The following is a 13675-nucleotide window of genomic DNA, read 5'->3' as shown; positions in this document are numbered from 1 at the left end:
TATATATACATTCTTGATTATGATTTAGCAGCTTTATAATTATAAATAAGTTAAATTAATTACCATCTATTACTAACGAATTTTATTTGACTTAGTAAAACAAAATAACCAGCTAAAAAAAGTATTTTCACGTTCTATAAAAATATTCGTTTTTTGTGTTGTGTATTGTTGTTTTATGTTATATATGAGTTGAGGGAATTAATAGCTATTATAAAGATGTGTTTCAACTCCACATTATTTTTTATTTACAATAAAACTATGAATTAAATGTTTTGAAACACTAGTAAAGTTAATAAAGAAAGTAATAAAGAAATATTTACAATACTTAGTAAATTGCTTAGTATTTAATTATATCATCAATTTCTTAACAGCTTGAAAATTGAGGAAAACTGAACATATTTTCAGGAAAAGAGCAATGCCACATACACTTTTTATTAGAAATACTCAATTTTCTGTTTACCATCATTTTTACAGTAATTAAAAATACTAAAAACTTATTGATAAACAAATTAAAAACATAAAATTAATTTTCAATAAATAATTGAAGTTTAATAAACGTTTTAATTTAGCTTAAACCATGCTAGCTTTATATTCTTAATGTCAAACATAAATTGAGAATATAACTAAATAGCTTATTATATTCAAAAGTATTTTTTATATCGATTCAAACGTATACTTATGAACACAAATAGAAATTTTAATTTTTGGCTTAGCAAAAACGCAGTCAAATTTTAAAAGGTTAGTAAAGACTTAAGTCGTTTTTGATTTTATTTATAGTTAAATTTCTAAAAAATTCTTACTGAGTTTATGCTGTACATTGTATAATTGGTATGTTTAAACTATTGAATCTTCAGTGATTTATTTTAATGTTTTAAATTTTTTAGGCATTACAATAACTTTGTGTCAATACGTAAAACTTACCCTGTATATTCTAAATTCTATCAATACTAAAACGTTTAATACGTTACAATTTGTGCAAAAGTTGATGTCGTACAAAAGTGTCTTCGTCCAAAAAAAAAAATTCTTGCATGTTTGACACCTACCTAACTTTTTTACATCAGTGACTGCTGATAAAAACGACCGTTTTTTAAACTTTAAACTAATTTATTTTTTAAACTTATCAACTTTTGTTAACAAAAGTGATAACATCTTATCACGATAACAACAATCAATAAAATCAGTATAATTTAAATAAAATCCTTATAATATTGATACATTATACTTTTTAAGAAACAAATTATACTAAATTTTATAGCTTGGAATACTGGTTGACTAATGCTATTTGACTAATGAAGTTTTATTCTGTACAGTTAATTTTAATATTTGATATTATGATGTATTTTATACTTACTTGAATGTAAGTTTGTTAAAATCGACTAAGTTTGATGTATACATTTATATATTCTTCATTTTTAAGTTTATATAATTTACACTTTATCAAACTCGATGCTAACAACGTTTATTCAAAAACAAACTAAAACAATAACATAAAGAAATGTATTGTTAAAGAATTTGCTAATGAAAGTAGGTATTATGAAGTAATTTTGAAATGATAAATATGTGTTTAGGAAAACTAAACTTACTAGTTTAAATAAAAGTTAAGTGTTTTAGAAAATTGTAATTTCAAGAATAAGCATTGTCAGTTTTAGTTGTATGATAACTTTCAAAAACACATTTTGTCTTTGATACGAAAATTTCATTGTTTTTTACTGTTAATAAACATTATTACATTAAAATCTTCACGACTATTTACATAGTATACAACAAACTATAATTTATATCTGTTAAAGCCTCTTACTTATAATAAGAACTAAATAAATTCAAACTGCAAAAGTAAATATTTTTAAACATTTGAAAGGAAGGAGATAGATAAAAGGTTGTAGGCATGTTGTAATTTACTTGACTAGGGTAAAGCAATTTTTTAATGTTGTTCCATTTATTTTATAAAATGATAAACCCAAAAAAAAGAAGCACTAAACAAAAAACATGCTTTACAGAAATAATAAGCGACATATTTTAAACAATTAAAACATAAAATTTTACAAATAATAAAATTCATGTGATAATTTGAATTTCAACAATCTAACTCTTTAAATATTTTAACTGACTACATCTGAAAAATAAATAAATTAATTAAAAAAAAAAAGATATTTATTTAAAATTAATTAGAATTTGATAGTAAATTAATATAGATCAAAAGTAAAATTTTAAAGTTCCTATCATTACTATACATTAACAATTTTTGAGCATCAAAAAAGCTGTTTTAGGTCTAATTAAAAAACTACAATAGTATTTAAGTTTTTCAGTATGTACTTGCAAAACTAGAAAAAATCTAGATATTGATTGTTAAATATTCATTATTTTATGCAGTGATCGGCACGCTACTTCGAATCCGTGAACCCGTTAGAAAGCTGTTTACGATTTTACTTCAAAAATATTGATCAAACTTTGCATAATTCTTGGTTTATATACAAAAAATTTAAAGCTACATGAGATTAATTTTTAATGTGACGTAGGTTAACTATAATTATCTTTTTTATAAATCTTTATATGCTTAAACGAAAAATTATAAATTTTTAAGTTTTTCTATTTCTTTTAATAATACTATTTTATTTGAAAGACTAAAATTCTGTTTTAGAAAAACTTTGTTTGCTAAATATATAACTGTAAAAATATAACATTTTGGAAGTCACTATCAAAAGACCTCTACTAAATTTATTTAGAATTCTGAATTTAGAGTTTTTTATATTTGTATACCAAAAATGTTTAAAATTATTTGTTGAATGAACAAACAAATTCGCTTAATTTTTACTTATGTTTATGAAAATATTTTAAATGACTAACAGCTACTAAAAAGCTGATTGAATATAGTAATAATTCAACTGTGGTTTAAGAACAATTTACAGACTTTATATACTACATATCGAAGCTTTATGTTGTGATTTTGAAAAGTGACGTAACTAACTGAGAACAAATTTAAAAAGATTAAAAACTTCTGATAAGAAAGTAACAATTTTTAGTTTGTCATTTTATAAGCTTAATTAGTTTTTGAACTATAAATAAAACTGGTATTAATATAACTTTTTAAAAATAAAAACTTTAAGTATTATACTTAAGCTTTATGAATACCTGCGTGCAAGAAATATATTAAAAGCTGTATAAATTATTGTGATTTGTTGGTAATTGTACTTGAAAAAAAAAAGAATTTTTTTTTTCTTTAATTAATAAACTATATAAACGAAATAAGAACTACAAAACAGATAAGCTAGACTAAAACTTTAAACCATAAATAATTAATGTTTAAAATTAATAAGGTTATTTTAAAAGTTTTGTTTTTTGTTAAAGAAAGCCATGTAAGAGCAAACATTTTGTTGAAATTATCTTCAATCAAACACTACAGAGTACTGAAAATAAAGAAAAGAGCATGTTTTTTAATACTTAAGTAAGATTAAAGCTGATCAGAGGAAATATATATTTGCCTTTTTATTTTATGTTAACTAGTTGTAGTTAGTTGCAGCTCTTTAAAATTTACCTACTGGGAAAGCATTAAGAGATGGAAACTACACTTTATTTATACATTATCTTAAAGCTTATTTTGTTTATTTAAAAATAGACGTGAGCAATTGAGAGATGTCGAACTTATATGTAGTAGTAGATGATGGTAAGAAAAAAAAATTTAATTTCAAGAGATTTTAAAATCTGAATAGGGTACAGATGTAGGCCTGTATACATTTAGTATTTTAAAACATTTATAAAAAAGACAGCCATTTAATATAAAAACTGGTAAGGAATAAACTTTAATGAGTAGTTTTAATATATTTAAAAGAAATGTTTACTGAATTTTATTATAAAGCTTATTCATTAAGTGATATGTTTAAACAGTTGAGATTTGTAGTAGCATAATTTTTCAAACATATTTTAGACTTTCATACATACGGTATATCTACCTAATTCATTTTAAGAACTTAATTTATACTAAGTTTTACTAGAAACAACTAACAATAAAAAAAAAAGGATTTTGTTTAATTAAAACATATAGAAGCAAATGAAACTGAAAACTATAAATAGTAAATTTAATTCATTTTGCAACTGAGTATGTATTTATATTAATAATTTTCGTTTAATTTTTTTTATAAAGTGAGTGTTTTCGAAAGTACACAGATTATTTTTCAAGGTGTAAATGTTGAATGATTTTGAAAACACTAAATAAAAACAATACAACAAAAAATAATAAATTTGACAAAGTAAAAAGTAAAAAGCTTTGAAACAAAAGACAGATAACACTATGCAGCCTTAAATTTATATATATTAAGTAATGATGGCTTATGTTAAACACTCAAAATAAGATACATTAAGATGCAAAACTATTAAAAATTTACTAATTAATATACGTTTAATTAAATTTCACTTAATTAATTTCAAAACTAGTATTTATTAAAATCCTCTACTAATGAATAATAACTTGAATTTGCTTTAAATTTATTTTTCAATAATTATTTATTTATTTAACTAAGATTCATTTCTGAAAATAAAGAATCTGTGTAGTTTTAAAAAATTAATGTAATAAAAATAAACAAAAAGAAATGAGCAACCAAATAAATACTTAATTGCAAATGGTACATAAATACGTTTAAAAACACTTCTACAATATGAAAGGTATATTTAAAGATTAGTCTGATTTAGATATTTCTTGATTCATAATTTTTTTTTTATACTTTCATTCTAACTAAAGCATATTAAAAACTAATCGAAAAATTAAGTCTTTAATAATTAGAATCAAAACTAACACGAAAAAAAACTTTTTGCTGACTAATCAAATATGAAATTAGACTTACTTTTAAGTATACATACCCTAAAATATTACTAAAATTAAAAGTTTTGAAAACAGCTACTTTCAGCATAATTGTTTTTTTTATGTTTTTTTTATAGTTATTTAACTGTAATTTTTAGAAATAAGTTTTGTCGTAAGCATACTTTAAATTACTAACTTATACAAAATAACTAAACAAACAATAAAGAGCTCTCTAATCTACCAAGCTTATTGTTTTTTTATAACAAACCTCAATATTTAAACGTAAGTACAAGAACCATTTTGAAACTTCATTGTGTGAACCAAGAATTGTAATCTATTGACACAAAAAAATATTTTCATTTTAAAACATTTATTTTAGTGAATTACGAATGTTTGTGTTTTCCATTGTTTACAGTTGTATTGAATTGTAAACTAGTATATGTTATGAAAGTTTATTGGCTATCTTTTCAAAATAATTTAAAGAACTCATGTTTTCATAGTCGAAATTTACTTCTACTGTAAAAACTTGTGCTAATAAAGATGCATGTCATAATTTCTTTTTTTAAAGCAAGTTCTCTTCCGTAAGTAAAACTTGAAAATTATTGACTTTTGTTAACACGATTTACCTTGTTTGAATGGTCTTTGTCTTTCAATATATGCTGCTATCCTAGATTTGTGTGAATCTATTTTATTAGGTTGAAAACAAAAAAATCGTTTATACTGATGTGTTCTATGTCAACTATAGCTGATATTTAGATATTTAATAATGATACATGTCATAAGTTTTATATAAATACAAATGACACGTTTTAGATAACTTTATCAAATTTTACAAAAGTTTACAATCTATAAACAAAACTCGACAATAAAACTCAATAGCATTGAATGTATTTTGAAATTAGTTTGTAAGTTCTTTTGTGTTGTAAATAACAATTAGTTAGTGCAGTTAGAAATGTTAAAAGTAAATAAAAAGTACTTTTTTCTTTAAGTTGGAATAATTAATAGTATACTTACACAACTAATTTTTTATTTACTAGTTTTAACATAAGGGTACGATTTAACTATTATAACTTTAAATAGTAAATAAATTTCACAAAATTTTGTGTTAGCTTTATACAGCAGCTGTCTGTATATATAAAGAGTATTAAGCAAAGGTATGATAAAATTGGCATCACTAGAGTTTTAGGTAAATAAAGCGGTTATGATAGTTGTTATGCTTGCTTTATATTTCTTATTTTGTTAGTTTAGCTTTACCAACTAAGTTCAAGTTATGTGAGTTTAAAAGCGTAATAATCATGTTAGTTAGGCCCATATAGACAACAGCAAATATGCTCTAACGAAAACAGAGTTTCCGAGTATTAGTAATATTGTCCTTAAGGGGGAAACTCTTATTTAAAAACAGTTTTAAATTAAAAGATAAAAAAAAACCTACGTACACTAAAGTCACATTCTGTTTACAAACAAAACGTTGAAGGTACATAATGTAATTTTAATATGTGGTGTATGCACTTAAAAGAATCTATTTTCTTCAACGAATGTTGTTAGAGGATGTAAGGAATTTTTCTTTGAAATAATATTATTAAATTACCTGAAACTGTAATAAGTAATTGTGTAAATTTTTACCAAAGAGACACTTAAAAGTCAGAGGGCAAATGAAAGTTGCTTACATCTTAATAAGAAATTGAATGTATTTTACAGCTACTAGAAAGCTGTTAAAAACTGTCTGAAGTATTAGACTCTTTATTACATTCTTATCATACTCGAAATATTAACTAAAAGTTAAAGTTACATGTTGTGGTTTTATACTGTGACGTAGATAATTGAGAAACATCATTCTTGTTAGTGATTGCTAAAAAGAGAAACTATTTTATTTTACTTTTAAAATAATTTCTTGGTGTGTATGTAAGTAGTAGTATTTGTAAGTTCAAGTAGTATTTAAAAAAGTTTGCTTTGTATACAACAAAACCGAGTTTTGACAACCAGGAATGTTTTACTATCATAGTTATTGTATTAGTACTTAAAAAAACAACTTACTTAAAATTTTTATGTTTAATTCTATTTTTTTATGCCTTTTATGTAAAATAAACAATTTAAAACTTTTTAATAATGTTGGTATTATTTTATTAGATATAATAACTTCTTTTTAAAGTATCTATAATAAAAACTTCTTAAAAATGTTTATATTTGTAATATACATAGTTATACAATTGGTTTTTTAGTATTTTGGCAAATACATCAATTAAACATTTTATAAAATAAATAAACTAAACTGATTCACATTGAGTATTATTTAAATCGTAATCACAATAAGTTTAATATAGAAACGAAGCAAAAAAAAACAAAATTTTTTGTTTAAAATTTTTGCAGCACAACTATCGTACAAGTAATATAAGTTTACTAATAATTCTAGGAATTTATGTTTTTTGCATAAATTTTTAGTGTATTAGCATTGAAGTCTTTCATATACATGATATTTAAAAACTAGTTATTCTTTGTTTCAAAAACATTTTTCAATGTAAAACATTTATTGCAAACATTTTACGTCTTCATCTTTAATAGCAGATATCATAAACACTAGTAAATTACAGAACAACCAATTTACTAATAATAAGATTTCTACTTCATCAACTTTGTTGTTTTTAAAATAAATAAAAATTAGTTAACTTTATACTTCTGTTAAAAATAAAACTTCAAAAATTCTTTTTGTTCGTGTTGTAGAAAAATTTAATATTAAAAATAATGTGGGTATGTGTTGTTGTCAAGCTTTTGGTTGATTTTTGTATAGGTTGAAGGAAACTATATATATATTTTTTTAATTGTTTGAAAGGTTTTTGTAAAAACAAGCTCTAACTCAGGGGTCGGCAGGTAGTTGGTACTCGCGGGCCAAACTTCAAGTTTTCAAAATCTTCGCGGGCCACAGTTTTAGTTTTAGTGATATTTGAATAGTCTTTTGGTTTTAGTTTTGGTCACATCAGATACAGTTTTACTCTTATTCACTTACTTACTTTAAATTACTTTTAACTACACATAGAATGCCTATTATCTATAAAAAACCTAAATATATATTGTATTAGAATTTACATTGATTAATATACATAAGTCTTAATAAAATATGTACTTTAGTAAATACTTTATAAGTTAAACTTAATAAAATACTTATATTGTTTTACTTACAACCTAACACTCTATAAAAACCGAGCTTGAAAATCATTTATGGGTCACTTTTATGCATTTTTTATATTATTAACATATTTATCATATTTAAAAAAATGTTAACTAAAGAAAAAAGTTTTTGCGTCGTAAATAGTTCGTAATCTTTAGAAAATTCGGTAATTATTTAATTAAAAAAATTTAATACCTATTTATACTGAACATTAGCTAAATCAATTTTTTTAGCATAATTAATGCTGGAATACTTTGATAAAACACGTTATTAGTAATCAATTAGTCTTTTACACGGTTGCCACTTTAAAAGTAAAAATGTCTGAATTGTATTTAAAGTTTACTAAAAATTAAAATTGCTAAAAACTTTCTGAAATTAAGCTTTTATACATAACTAAAATATCATAATTATAAAAAGGCACAATATGTAAATAGACAAAAAATTCTAATTAGTAAACTACACTACAGTCAAAAACTATTTTGAGAATTCGAAATTTATTCAAAGTGTTTGAAATAAAAGTTATAGTCACACCTGAGTCTTATAAAAATTTCTTAAACAGTTATAACTTATTCTGAATTAATAAAAACTAACTAGCCTGTTTGTTTGGCAACCCTGTTTAAAATAAACTTTAAAGATACAAAGAAATACCAAAGTTTATTAACAATAAATTAATTATATAACTAAAAATAACTATTTTAATTCAGCTTGAATGGACAATTAAGTTTCTAAACATTTTAAACAAATTCATAAAAATTTGTTAAGCTATTAATAAATTAGAAATACCTATTTTTTGTTGAGCATTTTAGCAATAATTTATCTGCAATAAAAACATTGCAATTAAAAAAAGCAAATGTGAATTATAAGACGAGCTATGAGAACTATAACACGTTAGTTCGGAGTTACTACGAAAAACGAAATAAAAAAAAACAAATCGCTTAAGTCAGTTTCAACAACGCACATAATTATTTTCAGTAACTACAGACTGATCAGAAAAAACTGTTTAGGCAAGTTATAAAGTAGCAAAAGTAATTATTAAACAAAGATACCGCTGAGAGTTGAAAACTTATTTAAATAATTTGTATTTGCATTAGTAAAATATTTTTGTTTATTTCACCAATATCAACAAGAAGTCGTGTTTAGGAAATTTCTAAAGATTATATAGCCGCATAAACCAAATTAGGACTTTAATCAATCTGTTAAGGTGCGAGAACTGATACAACAAATATTGCTAATTTTAGAATTATTATTACAGGTGGTTTAACTAATTTTTACATTTCAGAAAAATTCCTAGGTTTAGTTCCAATACAAAGCATAACAATAGGTAAACACATTTTAAAAGCAAAGATGCAGGGCACCAATACAAAGCTTTTAAAAGTACAACTTTTTGCTTCTATTTTTAGTTTCTAATTAAGTTAAAGATATAAAAACTGTCTTAAATAATATAGAAAAATTTTAGAGATTCTGTTAAAATACTTTAAATGTGTTTTTCAATAAAAAATATTTATATGGTAGATTTTTGTGTCAAATCGAAATTTCATTACTTTACATGTAAAAATTGTTTAAAGTTCAAGGTTTTTTTGATAATTCTCAAATTTAAAGCTTTTTCTGATATTTTAAGTATAATTTGTCAAATTCCAAGCTTTTCCGGGATTTTTTGGCAACACTAATTGTTCACACTTATGTGTATACAATTAGTATAAATAATAATTCAAATTATATCAGCTGAAAGACTTAAAATCTAAAATATATTTTCATTCAATCAAATACTGTGCACTAAACAAAACATACATCATAAATTTATTTTACCACTCTTTAAAGCAAAAAGTCAGTCCGAGTGACAAAAACTAGCCTGATATTTTAGCATACAAAAAGCCATATAAGCCAAAAACTGAAAAATGACTAAATTTGCCTAACATTTGAAGTCTTCAAGTAGTCATAGTCTAAGTGTGTGGCAATTTTTATTTCTTAATTTGATCGAATTTGAACTATTTTTGTTAAAATTGTACAAACTTAAAAGTTACCGTTTCTTAATCTAGTTTGTTTTAAATAGGTATTTCTAAAAAACAGCAACTGTTTATATTAGTATGCAACACATAAACATTTAATTATTTTGTCAAAAACATGGTTTGAAAAACTAAAAAGTATACCTAACAAAAAAATTTTTAATTTATGTCATATATGTTGTTTTAATGTGTCTGAACACACTTAGGTATTACATGTAGAAAAAGTAATCTTAGAAAATTATGCATAAACTAAATTTTATCTTGTTAAGTATTAAATAAAAAGTGGTTTAAATATGAGCATCTTTGGTGCATTAAAGTGCATGGGAACTATGTAGAATGCGAAGATCAAGGCGTCAAAATCAAAATAAAATTGACCTTATTTATTCTTATTAGCCAATATTTATTTCGGCCATCATCAACAATGTTGAGATTTTTTATGCCATCGATAATAAACAATGAACTTTACCGCAAGATCAACAACAACAGCATCCGAGACAATCCTACGACCGGTTTCGTCCTTATTAGGACTCATCAGGCAGGAATAGTCGCGAGAAACCGCTTAAACAAGCGGGCTTAAGTACTAAGTACTGAAGCGATCGTTTGTGGGTAAAGTTGAAAAAATGACACAGCTATATCATTCACAGCTCAACGTCTCAGACATTGTCAGCTTGTTGTGAGATTGTAGTCTGCGCTCGTTTGATCAGTTTTAGCCAATATTTATTTCGGCCATCATCAACAATGTTGAGATGTTTTATGCCATCGATAATAAACAATGAACTTTACCGCAAGATCAACAACAACAGCATCCGAGACAATCCTACGACCGGTTTCGTCCTTATTAGGACTCATCAGGCAGGAATAGTCGCGAGAAACCGCTATTGTGATCTTAAACAAGCGGGCTTAAGTACTAAGTACTGAAGCGATCGTTTGTGGGTAAAGTTGAAAAAATGACACAGCTATATCATTCACAGCTCAACGTCTCAGACATTGTCAGCTTGTTTTTTTCAACTTTACCCACAAACGATCGCTTCAGTACTTAGTACTTAAGCCCGCTTGTTTCAGATCACAATAGCGGTTTCTCGCGACTATTCCTGCCTGATGAGTCCTAATAAGGACGAAACCGGTCGTAGGATTGTCTCGGATGCTGTTGTTGTTGATCTTGCGGTAAAGTTCATTGTTTATTATCGATGGCATAAAACATCTCAACATTGTTGATGATGGCCGAAATAAATATTGGCGAAAACTGATCAAACGAGCGCAGACTACAATCTCACAACAAGCTGACAATGTCTGAGACGTTGAGCTGTGAATGATATAGCTGTGTCATTTTTTCAACTTTACCCACAAACGATCGCTTCAGTACTTAGTACTTAAGCCCGCTTGTTTAAGATCACAATAGCGGTTTCTCGCGACTATTCCTGCCTGATGAGTCCTAATTAGGACGAAACCGGTCGTAGGATTGTCTCGGATGCTGTTGTTGTTGATCTTGCGGTAAAGTTCATTGTTTATTATTCTTATTATTAATAATAATATCATTATTATTTTTATTATTGTTATTATTATTATGGTTATCATTATGTTATTATAAATGTTTTATTGTAAACTAGAATATCACTTTTAGAAATAAAACATTTGTAATAGAAACTTAAGTATAAAAACGTGTAAAAAAATTATAATGTAAAGAATTACATTTTTGTTAATAACTGTGCTTTACTTTTGTACAAAACGGAAAACATTTGCATTTAGCTTTTACCAAACAAGTTTTATATAAATATATTATGAATTCAAAGCGCTTCTTTCAATCTTTATTCATAAAATAATTTGCTGTTGTAAGAAGAAAGTTATTATGAAATTGTGAAAAAAAAACCTGGCAGAATGCTAACCTGTATTTTTCATATTTTTAAGCTAAATCAGTAAAATATTTCAATTGTTTTAAAATATTAAACAGGACCTTAAAACTAAATATATCAAAAAAAATTAGCTTGAATTTATATTTGCTCAGCGGGCCGCATTTACATGCTTGCGGGCCGCAAAGTTTTCTTCCGCGTGCCGCATTCCATTCAAAAAAATAACGTGCTCGCGGGCCGCATTTGGCCCGCGGGCCGCAGTTTGCCGACCTCGCTCTAACTTAATCAAATCGGTCGATCTTTTCAGTTAATACGAAAAAAAATGAGTTTCAATTATTTTTTTTTAATGCGACTTTGAACAACAGAACTAAATCACCATACAACTTTAAGTATTGAATTTTAATAAAACTACAATTTCTATAAACCTGTTTGAAGTTGTTAAATTTTAGCATTTGTAAAATATAATTAATTAAAGATCTATTATACAAAGATGTTGAAGGTAAGTATTATGTTTTAAAAAGTGACGTAGACTATCCAGAGATAATCTGTTTAGATCACTAGATGTTTTAAAATATAAATATAGCTTTTTTAATATTACTTACAATAATTTTCATATTATTATTAAACCTTGTTGTTAAAGTAATTACTTGTAGTCAAGCATTAAGTTCAAACGAACCGAAATCACGAACCATTGATTTGAAGTTTAACTACTAGAATTTGATATGTGTCAAATATGAACAAAGGGAAACTTTTGTAAGAATATATTAAACAGTTAACAAATAAAAAAGTTTATATTCTCAAGCCCGTAGGCTGAATAAAAAGCAAAACATATATACTTTTTTTCTTTAACGTTTTTGATTGTTCTTTTCAATTCCTTAAAATATTCAAAATAATTAGAAAGGTTTTTTAAATACTAGTAGTTTCTTAATTATAAACTGGCAGATTTGTAGTGAGTTACTTTGATTAATATTGCAGCTAGTAGAAGTCTGTTTGAAAAATTGGTAGAGATATCTTTGAACCCCACTTGTAATACATATGAAACATTAAAGCTACATGTTATGGTGTTATACTATCACATATGAAATTAAAATATATCTAGCTTGTTTAGAAAAACTACTGCTGTTTTTAAACACTTTAAAATAATATTATTCGAATAATCAATTTGCTGAACGAGCAAAAAAAAAAACTTTTGAAAACAAGTATTTAATCAAATTAATTAACACTAAAATTTCGCATTAAGACTGCGTATATTTTAGTTTTCAATGTAACAATCAGTAGGATGTTGCAAGTTTCTTTTATCTGCTTTCAATTCAACAATTGTTACATTAAATAAGCGATTTGATTGCAAAAAAATAATAATACATATCTCCATTATATATCAACTACAGATTTACCTATATTATTTTTACAATAAAAAACTACTATAATCAAGCGCATAGAATTCTTAGAAAGTACATATACTATTCGCTTTAGCTACATTATCTGCTACTTATGGCTTTATAATGCTTATCAAAATATAAAATAATTTATCAAACATCAAGAAATGAGTTTCTAATTTGTATTCATAAGTAAATGGTCATAAAATACATCTTTTTAACTTTAAATTTGGGTTATACCTCAATAAACTGGCACCAGTTAAAAAAATTATTAGAATCAAGAAGAGTGTTGTTTTTGATTTGTTTATTATTGTTTGCTGAATTTGTACTTCCAGAACAGTATTGAGGGTCGTTAAAAATAAAAATAAAATAATTTTATTTTAGTAAGTAACAGCTGCTAAAAACTGTTTAAAATTACTGTATTAGCTTGGAGAACAAATTTGAACAAAAACGTTGATTTATATAAGAAATATTGAAACAAAATGTTGTAGTTG

This window comes from Thalia democratica, chromosome 7, assembly GCF_965202585.1.
Source record: "Thalia democratica chromosome 7, ktThaDemo2.hap1.1, whole genome shotgun sequence".
Lineage (NCBI taxonomy): Eukaryota > Metazoa > Chordata > Thaliacea > Salpida > Salpidae > Thalia > Thalia democratica.
The sequence above is the reverse complement of the archived record's forward strand: the minus strand, read 5'-3'. Positions refer to the sequence as shown.